Source organism: Strix uralensis, chromosome 7, assembly GCF_047716275.1.
Source record: "Strix uralensis isolate ZFMK-TIS-50842 chromosome 7, bStrUra1, whole genome shotgun sequence".
NCBI classification, from domain to species: Eukaryota; Metazoa; Chordata; class Aves; order Strigiformes; family Strigidae; genus Strix; species Strix uralensis.
In genome coordinates this window covers 14,096,585-14,111,101 of record NC_133978.1, presented here as the reverse complement: position 1 = coordinate 14,111,101, position 14,517 = coordinate 14,096,585, and the positions used below count along the sequence as shown (strand labels likewise).

Sequence of the window (14,517 nt, the reverse complement as noted above, 5' to 3'; positions counted from 1 at the left end):
CCAGCCAAAATGAAGGTCAGCAGTAAACTCGAGGTTTTCTCTGCAGTATAAGATTTGCATAAGAAAGGTGCCAGGAACAGGTCACTGTAGATTCCGATTAGGCTAGAAGAAAGCTGTTAGAAAAGACATCTACTCCAGCGATCTTTTTACATGTGTGGGCGTTTTCCTTTCTAAAATAAGGAACTGAAAAGAAAGATATACTGTATTGAATGATACAGTCTCTGGTATATATTTCTAAATGAGTGTGGAGGGAATACATTATTAACAGACTCACTGTAATCCTTACTAATGTCTTATGTTTTAGTAATACTAGATACTGCCAGTGTGCGCGTAGCTTCCTTTATCCCACAGACTTCTGTCAAGCTGATCTAGTGGAGCCGGTAGACAGGTGCAATAGCCACTTTGTAACAGCAGAGAGAGCTGGGGAGATGCAGAAAATACCGTGGAGACATAGTAAAGTTAAATCACTGATTCAGTCCAATCCACACTTAATTTTATTCGATATCTGAGTAGTTCCATTCTAATTTATTCTTCTTCTGATTGATCTCGAAAATGTTATAGAGGTTTTCCCTAAAATATTTCTACTTTCTCTTTTAGGTCCAGCTACTGATTTATTTGTATTTGAAGTTGTTTAAAGTCTCTTTTAGTAGCTTTTGTGGTCTTCCCCCCCCCCCTTAACCTCATAATTATCAAAACCACATGATAATTCCAACTTCAGCTCTGATTTCCAGAAACCTCCCTGCATAAATATAAATTTCTTCCACTGAAAAGTTGTGTTTGATGACAATGATAATGCTGAGAAGATGCAATGGAATTGGTGAATAGCTCTGGTCATGCCATTTTCCACCAGCTACTTGTAATGGCTTATTCATTAATTTCAGGAAATGTTTTGTAGGGGTCAGAGGAAACAGCATTGACAAACCATACATGAACATCAGCGTGCACAAGTTCACTAAAAAATCAGATTTTCCATTTTCATTTCTGCAGTATTATTACACCTTTTTACTGCTGAAGTGACTCTCTTTTAAAAATCTTCCATTTTGCTCTAGCACTTAGTTAATGTTTCTGTGATGGATGAGATTTCTACCCTAATTTTCTTGGCAACACAGTGAAGCACAGAGAACAGAGATAATGTCAAAGGCAAATAAATGGGACATAGAGAGGTTGTTCAAACTATCTCCATGCTAACAGTGAACATAGTCAATTCAACTACTCTATGAACTGCTAACACCATTTTACAAGACTATTTTAAATTGCAAGAGAACCTTATTTTAGTGATGAATGCCCTTCCTAGTTCTACAGTCCTTACATCCTAAAGCTGCTGATTTCCCTGAAATTTCCCATTTCCCCTGCTGAGTCTTAGCAGTTACTATTGCACCCTCCATCTTCCCATCTCTTACAGAAGCAGCACACTGGACCTTTCTGCCTTGGCTCTGGACTTTGTGGACATGTGACTCAGTGCTCTGTAAGATGATTTAAATACTTCTGAGATGGAGAAGGGATCTCTTCTAGTTCTTTTTACCACCTGATAAACCAATGACCTTTCCTAGCTCCCCTTCCTCACTTAGATCCTCCCTAAAATTCAGGTCATGCTTCTTCAAGCATCTTCTTTCAGCTTTACCAGTCAATTCAATTTTACTTTGTTTTTTAAGAAGCCTCAAGCAAGCTCAGGAGGCCTGCAACACCCCCCCCGCCCCCTTCCTTTTTTTTTTTGTTTCTACTATTTCTTTGAACAACTATATGTAGGGGATGAGAAGGAATCTTGATAACACAACCAGTGGGTGGGTGATGCACTGGTATTTCTATCTGCTTTCTCTGATTTCAGATGGGTGTGGGTGAGGGAACTGTGCATTTATGACTGTCGTGGTTTGAGCCCAGAGGTAAACTGAGCACCAACCAGCTACTTGCTCACCCCTTCCCCCTCAGGAATGGAAAGGAGAAAATACAACAAAAGGCTGGAGGAGTTGAGATAAGGACAGAGAGGGATGATTCACCCATTATGGTCACAGGCAAAAGACAGACTTGTTAGGGGAAGAAAAAAGAACATCAATTCAAACGCTAACAACAACACTTAAAGTAGGACAGTGAGAAGTATAACCACATCTTAAAAACACCTTCCCCTCACTCCTCCCTTCTTCCTGTGCTCAGCTTTGCTCCCGATTTTCTCTACCTCCTCCCCCTCAGTGGTGCAGGGGCTGGGGCAGGGGCTGGCGTAGCCATAAGTCCCTCAGATGTTGTTGCTACTGCTCCTTCCTCCTCAGGGGGAGGACTCCTCGTGCTCTTTCCCTGCTCCAGCATGGGGTCCCTCTCATAGGAGTCAGTTCTCCACAAACTTTCTCCAACGTGAGTCCTTCCCACAGGCTGCAGCTCTTCCCAAACTGCTCCAGCGTGGATCCCTCCCACGGGATGCAACACTTCCCGAGCTACTCCAGTATGTGTCCCTCCCACATGTTGCAGTCCTCCCATCACCAAACTACAACAGCAGGGACTTCCCTCAGAGTCCTGGCCTTCTTCAGGTGCAGCCACCTGCTCCAGTGTGGGTCCTCCATGGGCTGCAGGTCAGCACCTGCTCCACCATGGACCTCCACAGGCTGCAGGGGAGTCTCTGCTCTGGCACACCTCACCCCCTGCCCTGCTTTCTGCCACTCACCTCGGTGTTTGCAGAGGTATCTCCCTCAGAACTCTTCCTCACAACTCCAACTCCTCCTCCCAGATTCCCCTTCTTAAATGCGTTATCGCAGAGGAGCAGCCACTGTCACTAATTGGCCTTGGCCAGATGAGGGTCTGACTTGGAGCCGGGGGAGCTTCGAGAAGCTTCTCACTGGGGCCATTGCTGTAGCCTCTCCCCTGCTACCAAAAATCCTGCCACAGGCACAAACCCAGCACAAAGCCATATTGATTGTAGAGTGGTTTTGGTTGTCAGCCTGGACCTAGCTGAGAATTATCACACAAGAGAAGCACTAAGCTCACCCCATTGCTCAATGGTTCCTTCCACGCTTTAGCCGAGCGCTTGGTGGGATGGCGGCTGTCTTTGTGAGCAGTGCTTGTGCCTGATCTAGGGGGAATAAGGAAGTCCCCAAAGTCCAAGCCCTGGGGCAGGTGAAGGAAGTGTAGAGAATACGAGAAGGCCTGTAATAATGCCTCTGGTGTTGAACTACCTTCCTTAGCCTTGCCTTCCTGCACACAAATGCATTTTCATGTGAGGCACTGAAGAAAACAGTTTTGCTCTTTATATGAGAAAGAGAATGAAGGGGACAGAAGAGTTTTACCTGTGACAAGAGATCATAAGGTGTGGAAAAGAAGGGATCAGGAGCAGTGCATACAAGTTAGGAGCGAAGCTAGACAGGGAAGGGCATTTCCCCACCTGCCAGGCAGTGACTACCTCAGGTGTGAGCTATCACTTGCTCACCACATGGGTTTAAAATCCACAACTTGGCACCTCCTCCCCCTTCCTCCTGTCTTCCCAGAACCTCGAGAGATTTAAAAGCCCTATGACGCCTAAAGACTGAAAATACCCGTTGGGGTAGTTTTTTTTTCCCTTCACCTTCTGGCTCTCCAGGTAAAGCTCGATTGTGCCTCCAATATTACACTGGAAGTGCTGTCCCTGGCATGCTGGTTCTCCCTCCGAAAGCGCCTGAAACGCCGTTGAGGGGACGGGCGGGCCTCGCGGGCCACATCCCAGCCCCCTCAGCCCGGCCCGGGGCGGGGCGCGGGGCCGGCGGGCTGAGCCTTTTCCGCAGGGCGGGGGACGCGGCCATCTCGACCAGAAGTCGTCTAAAATCAGAAAGCTGCGGGCCGTGCTGCGCGGCCACGGGCGCCCTGCGGCCGAAGGGGGCTGCGGGGGGCCGCCCGCGGGGGAGGGGCGGCGGGAAGGTGAGGGGCGGCCGTTCCCGCCGCTGGGGCGGGGCGGGGGCCGCTGGCGCTCGCAGCCTCCACCCGGCCTCGGGGCCCTCGCGGGTCGCTGGAGCTCCCCCGCCAGCTCGGGGATGCCCGTGGGGTGTCAGAGCCATCGAAGCCGCCCGGAGGCCCGCGGCAGCCTGCAGGTCTGGAGGGCTAGCTGGGCCTCCGGCGCGTCCCCTTTGTGTGAAGCACGGCTGCGTGCGGGGCGGGCGTGGCCGGAGGGGCGGGCGTGCATTTCCGCGCTGGCTCGGCCCCGGCGGGAGCGCGGCAGCGGTGGGGCGGCTCGGCGGAGAGGCAGGGCTGGTGGCCGGCCGTGCTGACGCGGGGAGGGTCCGGGAGTGCCGCCGCGCCGCGTCCATGGACTAGCCGAGGCAGCGGAGGGACCCCGATTACGCCACCGCCGCCTCGCCCTCCGCCCAACTTGGCGAAACTTAGCGAGCAGGCTGCTGCCCCGGTGAGTCCCTGCCCGCCCCGGCGCCAGCCCAGGCATCCCCCTCAGCCGCCTGCCCCGGGGGCCGCGCCGCGTCCCCACCGTGCGGAATGCGCCTCCTCCCCCCCCTGCCCCAGCCCCGTGTTTAAGCACCGGCATTTTGACACCGCTCCCCGTCCTGGAGCACGGCTCTACCCTGCACCATCCCCTGGGACCTGGCAGCCATTGAACCGGGCGGGGAGCCAGCGCTGCCCGGCTGCCCTCCCTCGGGGCGGGCAGCAGCCCTCAGGCGATCCAAGTTCCCCGGAACGCGGGGCTATGGCGACCCTCTGCCATTGTCCTAGTCCATTAAAGGAAGCCGGAGAGGCCGGGCGAGGCTTCCTCTGGGAGTTCATGCGAAGTTGTTTCGTTGAGTGAGGTGCTACAAGGGAGAAAAATATTTTTTTTTTTTTCTAAAAAAAAGGCCTTTCGGGGTGCTGCAGGCGTGGGGCGGCGTTTGACTGCTCCTTACTCCGCCGTTGCTCCGGCTGCTGCCAGCCCCTGCCCGCAACCCAGGCGTTGCTGTTAGCAGAAGCAACTGCTCCGTGTGTGTGAGGATTGAGGCCTGTAACTTTTTTTAAAAAAAATTTTAACTTTAATTACTTGTAAGCTGTGTTAGCGAGGGACCTCTCTGAACACTCTTTCAGCTTCCCTGCTTAAAGAAAGCCTGTTTCGGCTCCTGTGGGGTACCAGGATGGGTGTTTGGATCACTAACACATCACTAGATCCAGTTTGGTTATTTACCTTCTACCTGTTTGTCTTTGTAGTTTCAGGTGTATGTTTTATTTCTGGTCTGTGACCGCTACAGAGCGCTGCCGTGTACAGACCCTATGAGGAGAGTTCAAGTAAAATGCATTATGCACGGTTAATGTGGGGGAAGTGTTTGTTTTTTTCTTTTCGTAAACCTACGTGTTTTTTTAAGGAAGGGAATGGCTCTTGTGCATTTCTAGGGAGAGAGTTTAAGCTGAGCTGGAGAAGGCTTGGTGTTAGGGAGGACCCATGCTGTTATACCTGCCTAACTTAAATAATGGCTTTTTCTTTTTTGGTGTAGAACAAACCACGATTTTACACTTTCAGAGTGAATCTGCATAACATCGTTAGGCACACATCCAACTTTACCTCACGTACTCAATGTGGACTTAGTGGTTTCATTTTGAGCCTTCCTCGATAAAAAAAAATGCTGTAAAAATAAGATAAGTTACTTGTTGTGTTGGTTTTTCCTTCCGCAGTAGGTCTTCAAAGGTGGTGGTGGAGGGAAAGGTATTTTGAGATAATTGGCAGGATAGGATTTTTCCAGCTCTGCCTTTTTTTTTTTAATAGGGACATAAAGCTTGTGACCTAGAGCTCTGGATAAAATGGAAGGAAACGAGCTACTAGAGAATGAAAGTACGGGGTATCTTGTTCATAAATGCTCAGTGGGGTCATGGTCTCCTTTCTGGCTATCTCCATCAGTGAGTTGGTCATCAGTACTCATATGCTCTTAAGACTTCCTGAGCCACTTCATACTTATAATAAATGTGTGAAACTTTAAATACTTGGATGTAGATGGCCGAGATGCTACCACTATCTGCTTGACAGAGGAATTGTGTGGGGAGAGAAGAGGTCAGGTGGGAATTTAAGTCTAGTCATTGGTGTGGAATAGGAATGAGCTGTGGGGGAAACTACTTTGCAGCTTTTGTGTTTTGGTGTGTTTTTTTTTTTTTTTTAAACAAATCCAGGACATCTGTATTGGTGGAGTGGTGTTCTTTATCTTCTGGCTAATGATACTGGAAGAAGGTACTTATAGGGTGTGGTGTATGTCCTTTTAGCTCTGTTCTTGGTGGAGTGGGAAGATCAGTGATGTTGCCTGTCCTTAGATTTTCATGTTCAAAATTACAGTGCCACTGAAACAGAAGTTTTTAGAAATAGTTTCTCAAAAGTTTGGAAATGCATTTATAATAGTGTTGAAAAACAGCGTGCAAGTTAATTATGCGGTTGGTGTTTTGCTTTATTTTTGTTGATCTCACTCATAGATGGACTTGCTAAAGGTGAGATTGAGAACTAAATCAAAATCACTGGAAGTTGCTCTTCTCTGTCCAGTGTGTGCTCTGTGTGGTATTTGTTTAGTGTAAGTTGATCCACTTAGCTTTCATTGTGTCAAAGTGTTATCTCCAGTCCCCAGATAAGAAGACCATATCAGAAGAAACCTCACTTCTTAACTGAGTCTTATTCTTGTTTCTGGGCATACGTTTTGCCTGACATTTAGAGCGCTGTAGAATAATTAATCTTGTGCTCTTTTCCTGTGTAAAGCCTTTTTCCTCTCCTCCCTGCCCCCTTGTGGGGGTGGAGGGGGGGGAGGTGTGACAGAAAATAAAATTATCTTTTGTTAGGAGCAGTGTCTGTGCAAGAGCCTTCATATAGGTAACATACCTGACAGGACCGAAATGGGGTATGTTCTAGACTACCTTTTGCTAGCTTTAAGCCTTAATACTTGATGAAAGAATCATAAAAAGCCCTTGGTCTGAGCGCTAAAATGCTATTGAATTGGGGTGCTTTCTCTGGTATTGAAGATGTAACTTTTTGCTCTTAGATGTAGCAAGAAAATTGTTGACATGGTGTGTTATGAATTTGGTCCTGTCCAGATGCAAATGTGTAGATAATCTGGATGAAGTTTAAATTGTAGCTTAATTTATAATGAATAACTGAGGAATATGCTTTTTGATCCCTTATAGATTGTTTTGTCTTGAGGCTGACCTCTGATTTTCTTAAGAGTGTAGTTATATTTAGTTTATGAAGCTTTGGTGTGTGGCCATTACCTGTAAATTGATGTTTGGAAAAAAAGGGGTGGGGGGAAGGGAGGTGGATTTTTCTGCTGACAAACTCCTACAATTCTCAGTCTTCTATCAAGTTCCCCATTGTGTATTAGGTGTGGCACAGTTTGAGCACTGCTAAGCATGAATAAATTAAACTCTTGTTCTAATATCACTGTGTTAGATTAGAAATCTCATTGAGGTGTCTGTGTGGGGAAGCTGAGTTCACAGACCTATTGTCAAAACTGTACTACAGATCCTCCCTTTGTCATTTTCTGCTTTTACAAAAAAAAAAATTCCAGTAGGGTGTGGGGTATGGTAAAATATGTGGATTTCAGACACCAGACAAGGGAGACATTTATGCCTCACGTGTGAATCAAGAGTGTTTTTACTTGTGAGCTTTTTGTGCCATACTGCTTTGCACTGTGGCTTCCTGGGTCAAAACTTCCTGTTACTGGTAGAATGGACCTTTGTACTTTGGCATCTGTGTTGTGTTTCCAAGGCTAACGGGCTGCAATTCACAAAATCCATGAACATTCTGGGGTTCTTGTGTTGGTTTAAGCTGAAGTACCTCAGATAAAGTAAATCAAACCCTCAAAACAAGAATTTTTACTTTAGAGTAAATATTTCAGGCTATTGATAAGGGGGAATTAAGAAATGGGTCCTTTTCCAGGTGGCTTCTGATTGTATGTCTGAAGGACAGTCATGTGTCATCTTCACTAGTATTGCACAGTCCTAAAATCTATGGCTCTTCTAGAACTGTAGGGTTGGTAGCTTGTGTGAGAGTACTGATGCATCATTCCATCCCCTAGCGCAGCTTGGGCAGGAACAGGATTCTTCTTGATCCTTTGGCTCATACTCAGCCAAAAGCATCTGATAAAGGAAAGTTTAAGAGCAATGTTGGAGGTGATCAGAGTAAAGCTCATCAAGGTTAGATATGTGTGGGTTTTAAACTTTAATAGTTTGGGTCCCCCCCAAGAAGGCTGAGATCTGATTTTAATCTAGCAATCAAAAAAGGGGGGGGGGGGAACCATGAAGTGTCTAGGTTCAGATGACTTTATTTTGAAAACAGACACAATTTAATTACTTAAATATAGTTGAACATCTTGTATTTGAATTTTTTGCATTGTAAAACAGCTTCTTTTTATTCTGGCTGACTGAACAAAACCTGTTTTCAGTATGGTCAGTGAGCTGAAAAATCATTGTTGGGTAAATTCTTCTATTTTAGGCATGTCACAGGTGAGGATTACAGTAAAGGATTTAGCCTGCGGAAAATGGTGCTCCTCAAATATTGAAATGATAAGGGATTGCAGTGTTTGCAGTTGAAACCACTGACTTGAATAGCCAGGCTTCTGCTGACCTTCTTTACCAATATGACATAAATCTTGGAACTGAAGCCCTTTGAAAGAGAAGTATCATTCTGCTTGATTATTCACACTTGAATTCTGTTATTGCTTATGCAGAAAACTTTTAGCAAATGAAAATAAAATATGCTGACCACAAGAGGAACTGTACCCAAGCCCAGGGCTCTCAGCAGGATTTAGAAGTAAGTTTATTTTCCTTTCTGGTTCAAAGTGTGCCTCAGCCCCTGTTTGGAAGGGGGGACCAGTACTTGTTTTGCTTCAGTGTTTCCTGTCCTCTTCCTTTTTGGGAGCAGAGCAACAGTGTTTTATCCCTTTCCTTGTAGTAAAGCTCATACATGATATGTGTAAGTGAATGAATTTCTGTTCTAATCCAGAGTGCATGCTTACATGTGTTTTTTCTGAGAGCTGTTTCTGTGTCCTTGTCTTTAGAAGTCGTGCAAAAGCTGAAAACCTTAGGGCTGTCTTCATCCTTAATCTGAAACTGAATGAGAAAAGCAAGGGTATAATAAACATGGGGCTTTGCTTCCTCGTGGTCTTTGCAGTAAATGTTGCTGAATGTTGTCCTGGTATTACAAAGGAGCTTCTCTCTGTTTTACACTCCTAGTCTAGAGAGCAGGCATTTATAACAAATCGATAAAGTTCTTCCATGTGAAGACCTGCGCTGAAGCCTCCTGGTGTAGTTGGGGCTCTTCCTTTGGCGCTCATAGGCTCAGGCACTTGCTGAGCTTGTGTGTGCATATGAGCTTTTGGCATTTTTATGGGTTGTTTTATTTTGGCTTTTTCATTCTGTTTCAGACAGGTTGTTAGTGTACAAAGCCAAATCTGTTCATGTGGCCCAACAGCCCATTCCAGAAATCTTTTTTCCTGTTTTAAAGGTTTTTGTTTCCCACTCAAAGACTAAATAATTGATGCTTAAGTCTCTCTGGAAAGGTGTTTTCTCTAAATAATAGATGGTCTTGGAGGTAGCAAGGCAGCTTCCAGTTGCTGCAGTTGCAGCTACAGGAAGCAGAATGAAGCACAGTATTAAGAGGCAGCTGAATGCTGTGAATTTTAATATTTCAAAAAGAGCGTGATTTGTTCTGCTTGGCAAGAGCTGTCTACTCTTGCTTTGGGGTATAAAATCAGTGCTGAAACATGTATGCTGACATCTAGAAACTCCTGGAAAACAAAGGTAATAGACTCAAGTAACTTGCATCTGAAGGAAGACACCTGGGATGTTGGACTTTGGTCTCTATGCAACAGCAGTCTTCTGACTGCCCGGATACGGAGCTGATTCTCTTGATGCACATTTCTTTCCCCTCAACGATTTGATTTTAAATGGTGCTCAGGGAAGTACTTAATGTTGTGTGGAATATAAATGCAGTGGTATAGCTATATATAATAAAAGGTACAAAACAGTGAAGCTTTTTACCCTGCCTGGAGTATTAGTTCAGTTTGTCTGCATGGCAAACCTGTGAAGGAGGAAGGTTCATCTAAAAAGTTGTCTGACTTGAAACTAATGGGTAGGCAATTAGTGAGATGACTCTCAGAAGACAACAAGGTGGCTTTCTTTGCAAAGCGTACAGCGCGCTGAGGTTGCAGAAGGTATTTTGCTGAAGTGATCACAGCAGTGGTCTACTTCTGCAAAGCAGAAGGGAGTTCAACTGAAAAACCTTGTCCAGCTCAGACAAGAGGAAAGGGAAGGTGGTGTTCAGCTCTTTTTTTTTTTTTTTGAGCTGTGCTGCGTGTGTAACCAGTAATGCTGTCAGTCTGTTAAGATGGCAGTTTCCTGTGTTGTCACATTTTTTTTTTTTCCTCTGGAGGTATTTGTACTTTTCCTTTTATTAAAGGCACAGAATAGGAAGTGTTTGTGTCTAACCCTTGCACCTTTTAATTTTGCTGGTGCATTTGCTGTTGTTAGCTGTGGCAGAGACTGATGTCTGCACTGGAAGGAGCTGTGATGGTGTCACTTCATGGCTTTTGCTGCCCTGATCTCTTAATGGCACCATGTTGTTCTTGGCATAATCCTGAGAGGTGGAAAGCCTGTTTTTCCTCCTTCCCCTGGGGCGGATGCAGAGTCTTCCAGCAAGACTGAGTCGAGGGTTTCTCACGACCCGCCTGAGCACTGGCTCTTGGGGGAAGGGCTGGAGCTGTTCAAGCATGGACTTGACCTGGAGCAGCTTTGGTCTCTGTTTTTAATTCTTCTTCCTTATGTTGTGGTAGCATGTGCAGGGTGCTCTGCAAACCTATGTGATATGTCTCCTGAAGCATAAGCTTATTTCTATGTCTTTGGTCTGAGACATCTAGAGTCTGCCGAAGAGCTGGCAGTGGTTGGGATTGTTTGGTGAATGCCATTTTGTCACATCCCTAACGTTTTCTGCTGTTGTGTTAGAGGTTTACCTGCTAGCTGGTTTTTGAAAGTCACACAATTGTGTTTCTTTCCCAGAAAGTCAGGTGGTAGGGAAAATAATTACATGGTTATTGGCACTGCCTGTGTGGCCACAAAGAGCTATTTTCTCTTGTGGCTTGTGAGCTGCTGATCGTCCTGCTTAGCACATAAAATAAGGTTCTCCTGGGTGTGTTGTGAATGCAATTGTTGTATGAGGTGGAGGGCAGCAAAAGAAGGAAAGCTTTGAAAGCATACTCCCCAAACCTAACATGCATTAACATCCCATTCCTCCAATAAGTAGTGTCCCCTGGTGCTGGGAGGGTGCCTCATTTGGAGTGAGCATTCCTCTGGTGTTTGAAAGCATGGGTCCTGTTACTTGGGGTGGAAGGGGAGAAAAAAAATTGAGGTTTTTATGGATTCAGCTCCACATTATGTGTCTCTGACATGGGGGCAGCATTGTTTAACTAGAATAAGTGGTGAATGTAGCTAGTACTGTACAGATACATGCATTCATTTCTTAGCATGCTCATTATTGGAGATCAGATGTCAATGCTGGAATTCTTCTTTTAACTTGGATACCTTGATCTGCTTTAAATTGTTAAAAATAGATATCTATTATATGTAATATATATGTATATATTATATAAATACATACATAGGAACATTCAGTGTAAAGGCTAAGAAATATGATGTGGATGTGGACAGATTGCATGTTATACCCAAAGCAAAGAGTGTTTTTAAGAAAAAAACAAAAAAACCCAAAAAAACAACCCCCAAAACAAAACCCAAAACAAATTATATGCTTGTCATTTCTTTGGTTTATATTACTATAATCATTGTCCTGGTTTTCTCTCTTATGGAAAAAGGAAAATGAAGGGATATCCTTTTTGGCTGAAATGTAATTGGAGACTTGAACAAGTGTGTTCCTGTAAAAGGAGGAAAGCCACAATATGTGTAAAAGTTTAAGATGTTCTCTGAAGAAAGAGTGGATTTGTCAGCAATGAAGGTTGGTGGCTTCCTGCCTTTTCTCCTCTAAGTTGTGACTTATTTTTGTGATACAAAGTGGCATAGCAAATGGAGGACCCATTTTGTTCTTGAAGCATTTTAGCCTGTGTGGAGGTATGGGAGGAAGCAGACAATGTATATGGAATAGGTTCTGTTACTGTTGGATCACTAAATAGAAATAAAATTATTCCCCAAACTGGAAGTTCTGGCTCCTCAAATAAAATACTTACTTTGTAAGTGTTCCAAAACCTTCTGTTGGAAGGAAAAAAAAGTCAAATTACATGCTTGCTTTAATTTGAGGCCTTGAGTTTTGCCTTGCTATTGTTGATGTTATAAGGAGTGGGTATGTATCTACTCTCATGAGAGGTAGTAGAAAGCAGCTGAGAAGTCTTGATCAGCTAAGATTATTCTGGCTACTTGTTCTAACAGGCTTTGCTCCCTGGAGTGAATAAACTCCTGGTCAGAATGACTGACACAATTCTATGCATTTCACAATTCCTTTTACTTTGCAGAAAGTTCAGGTAAACATAGCTTGTGGCTTGTTGCATATACTAAATAAGTTACAACACAGGCAAGCTCCTATTCAGGCCAAACTGGTCAATAGCTTTGTTAAAGAAAATTTTCATACACATGAAAGATTTTTCCTAACTTTCCCAAGATGTTAATGAGCCATACATTGAACTGTAGGGACAGTGTCTAGTGCTGGTTTTACTTATCCTGGTGTAATCTGAATGAGTTCCAACTTGTATGAGCATGGGTTAGTGCTTTTGAAGATAAGGTCAGTGAAGGCCCTACGCCCTGTGCTCCTGCTGTTGCCTGCGATTCTTATAAAGAGCCTGACAGCTTACAAAAAGATGCTTCTCTCTTCTGTCTTTCAGTCTTCTGATGATGTTTGGAAAGTTGCTGGCTTTTCAGTTTACTTGCAACATTTCCTTTTCTTTCTGCTTCCTGTGCTATCTCTTGCTTAAAGTGGGAATATGGAGTATACACTTTATTTGCAGTCAGCTCCTTTGAGCAGATTTCCCTTGAACTAGGTAAGAGATCTGTGCCTTTTAGTTGGTGCCTTTGTCAAGTGCTGCTGTACGTTGCAGTGGAAAGTCTCTTCTGTTCACTTATTCAGTGAACCTGAGGTCAGTGGAGCAGAAGTAGCATAAACCTAGTAAAATCTAGTGGATAGCTGAGTAGAGTTGTACCTCTTTTCAGTGTCAATAACTAAAAATACTTGCAGTTTGAATTTACGTGGTCAATACTTGCATTCTACAGTGTCATTGGCTTTCATGATGGCCAGTGAGTATAAATGAAAATATGGATTTTTTGGAGCTGCTTTTGTTGTGTGGAATTTTTTTTAGCATTATTAGTAGCTTTTATGGTTAAGTAGGAATGAAGACTTTAACATGGGAAAGCAAGGCCAGCCAACTATGTCTTTTGGTAGCTTCAGTGTGAGGAATGGTGAAAAGTGAAATTGTTAGAACTGCTATTGTCCTCTGTCACTGCTTTTTAATTGCTGTGGGAGCACTCTCTAATTCTGCTCCCCTTTTTCAAGTCTTCCTTTAGTGTATTTGTTAGTTTAAGAAATCAAGTGGAGCTGAAAATATCCCATGAATGATAGCTTGAATAACTTCTTGAATTACAGTTGTGCAGTGTAGAGCTTTTATGGCAAAGTATTGATGTTAGTCAAGTGGGCTTGACAAGGAGAGGTTAAAAGATGATGCTTCTTCATGCCCATGTAGATTATGTTTCAGAATTTAACATTAACTTTCTGAATGTTAGTCTAATTTCAGAGTACTTTTACACTGTTTTTCAGATACAACTCATCCACATAAAAGTAGTGACTTGGCCAAAAAGCACGTGCATAACTTAAGTGTGTGTTGTCTGTAGAGCTGGAGTGGAGCTCTTCTGAATTGCTTCTTCCTTGGTTTGGGTTTGAGAATACTGGTGTATGTTCCTTAAAAGTTTTCTTAAGGTGCAGTTTGTGCTTCAGGGAATAAAATCCAGTCACTGAAACCTGAAACTCTTCCCATTTATGTATGGGATTGGACCTGCTCTGAGGGATTGTTATGTAGTTTGTATTGGAGCAACTTGTGCTTGAAATATCCTTCAAATACTTTGAGTCTTCAGCACACTACAAAAATAAGTACCCGAAAAGATGATAAGAAATCTGTCTGGCTTTAGTCATGTTTTCCATTGAATTCTGAGATCTGTTATCTGCCATTATTTTTCTAGCAAAATAGCGATAATTCATTAGCAATATCTGTCTTGTATCATGAGTCTTTCAGGTTAAATACCTGTTTGTTGAATAATCCTCAGGTTTCCTCTAAGAATGAGCAAATATTTCTCTGTTCTTCTGGACTGCAGCAGAAGTAAATACACTATACTTGTGTTCCTTGAGAAGCTTGTATTTTCTTTGAGGCCCCAGTTGGAGTTCCTTAGAGACAAAATTACAAGAATAAAGATGACACATGCTTGCAGGGAGTTCCTGAATCATGAGCAGGGCTACTGTCTCTGTTCTAAGGAAAAGGTTAGCCTGTAAGAGCTCCAAATCCTGTCAGTTCTTCTTGCCTTTGTGTTGCACCAGCTCAGTCCTTACACATGAGGATTTGGTGCCCAGCACCCAGATACTGT

The 14,517-nt window shown here is 44.1% G+C and overlaps 1 protein-coding gene across 2 annotated transcripts in view; it reads left to right on the top strand.

Annotated features, from left to right (window-relative positions):
• The first annotated feature begins 4,152 nt into the window (after positions 1–4,152).
• TSPAN14 (tetraspanin 14) overlaps positions 4,153–14,517 on the top strand; it is a 40,482-nt gene continuing 30,117 nt past the window's right edge. The window contains exon 1 of one of the 2 annotated variants that reach the window (XM_074874485.1): positions 4,153–4,354. The gene's annotated coding sequence lies outside the window, so the exon portion shown is untranslated. Of the gene's footprint in view, positions 4,355–11,876; positions 11,897–14,517 lie in introns of those variants that run through there. The other variant, XM_074874486.1, reaches the window with a different exon arrangement.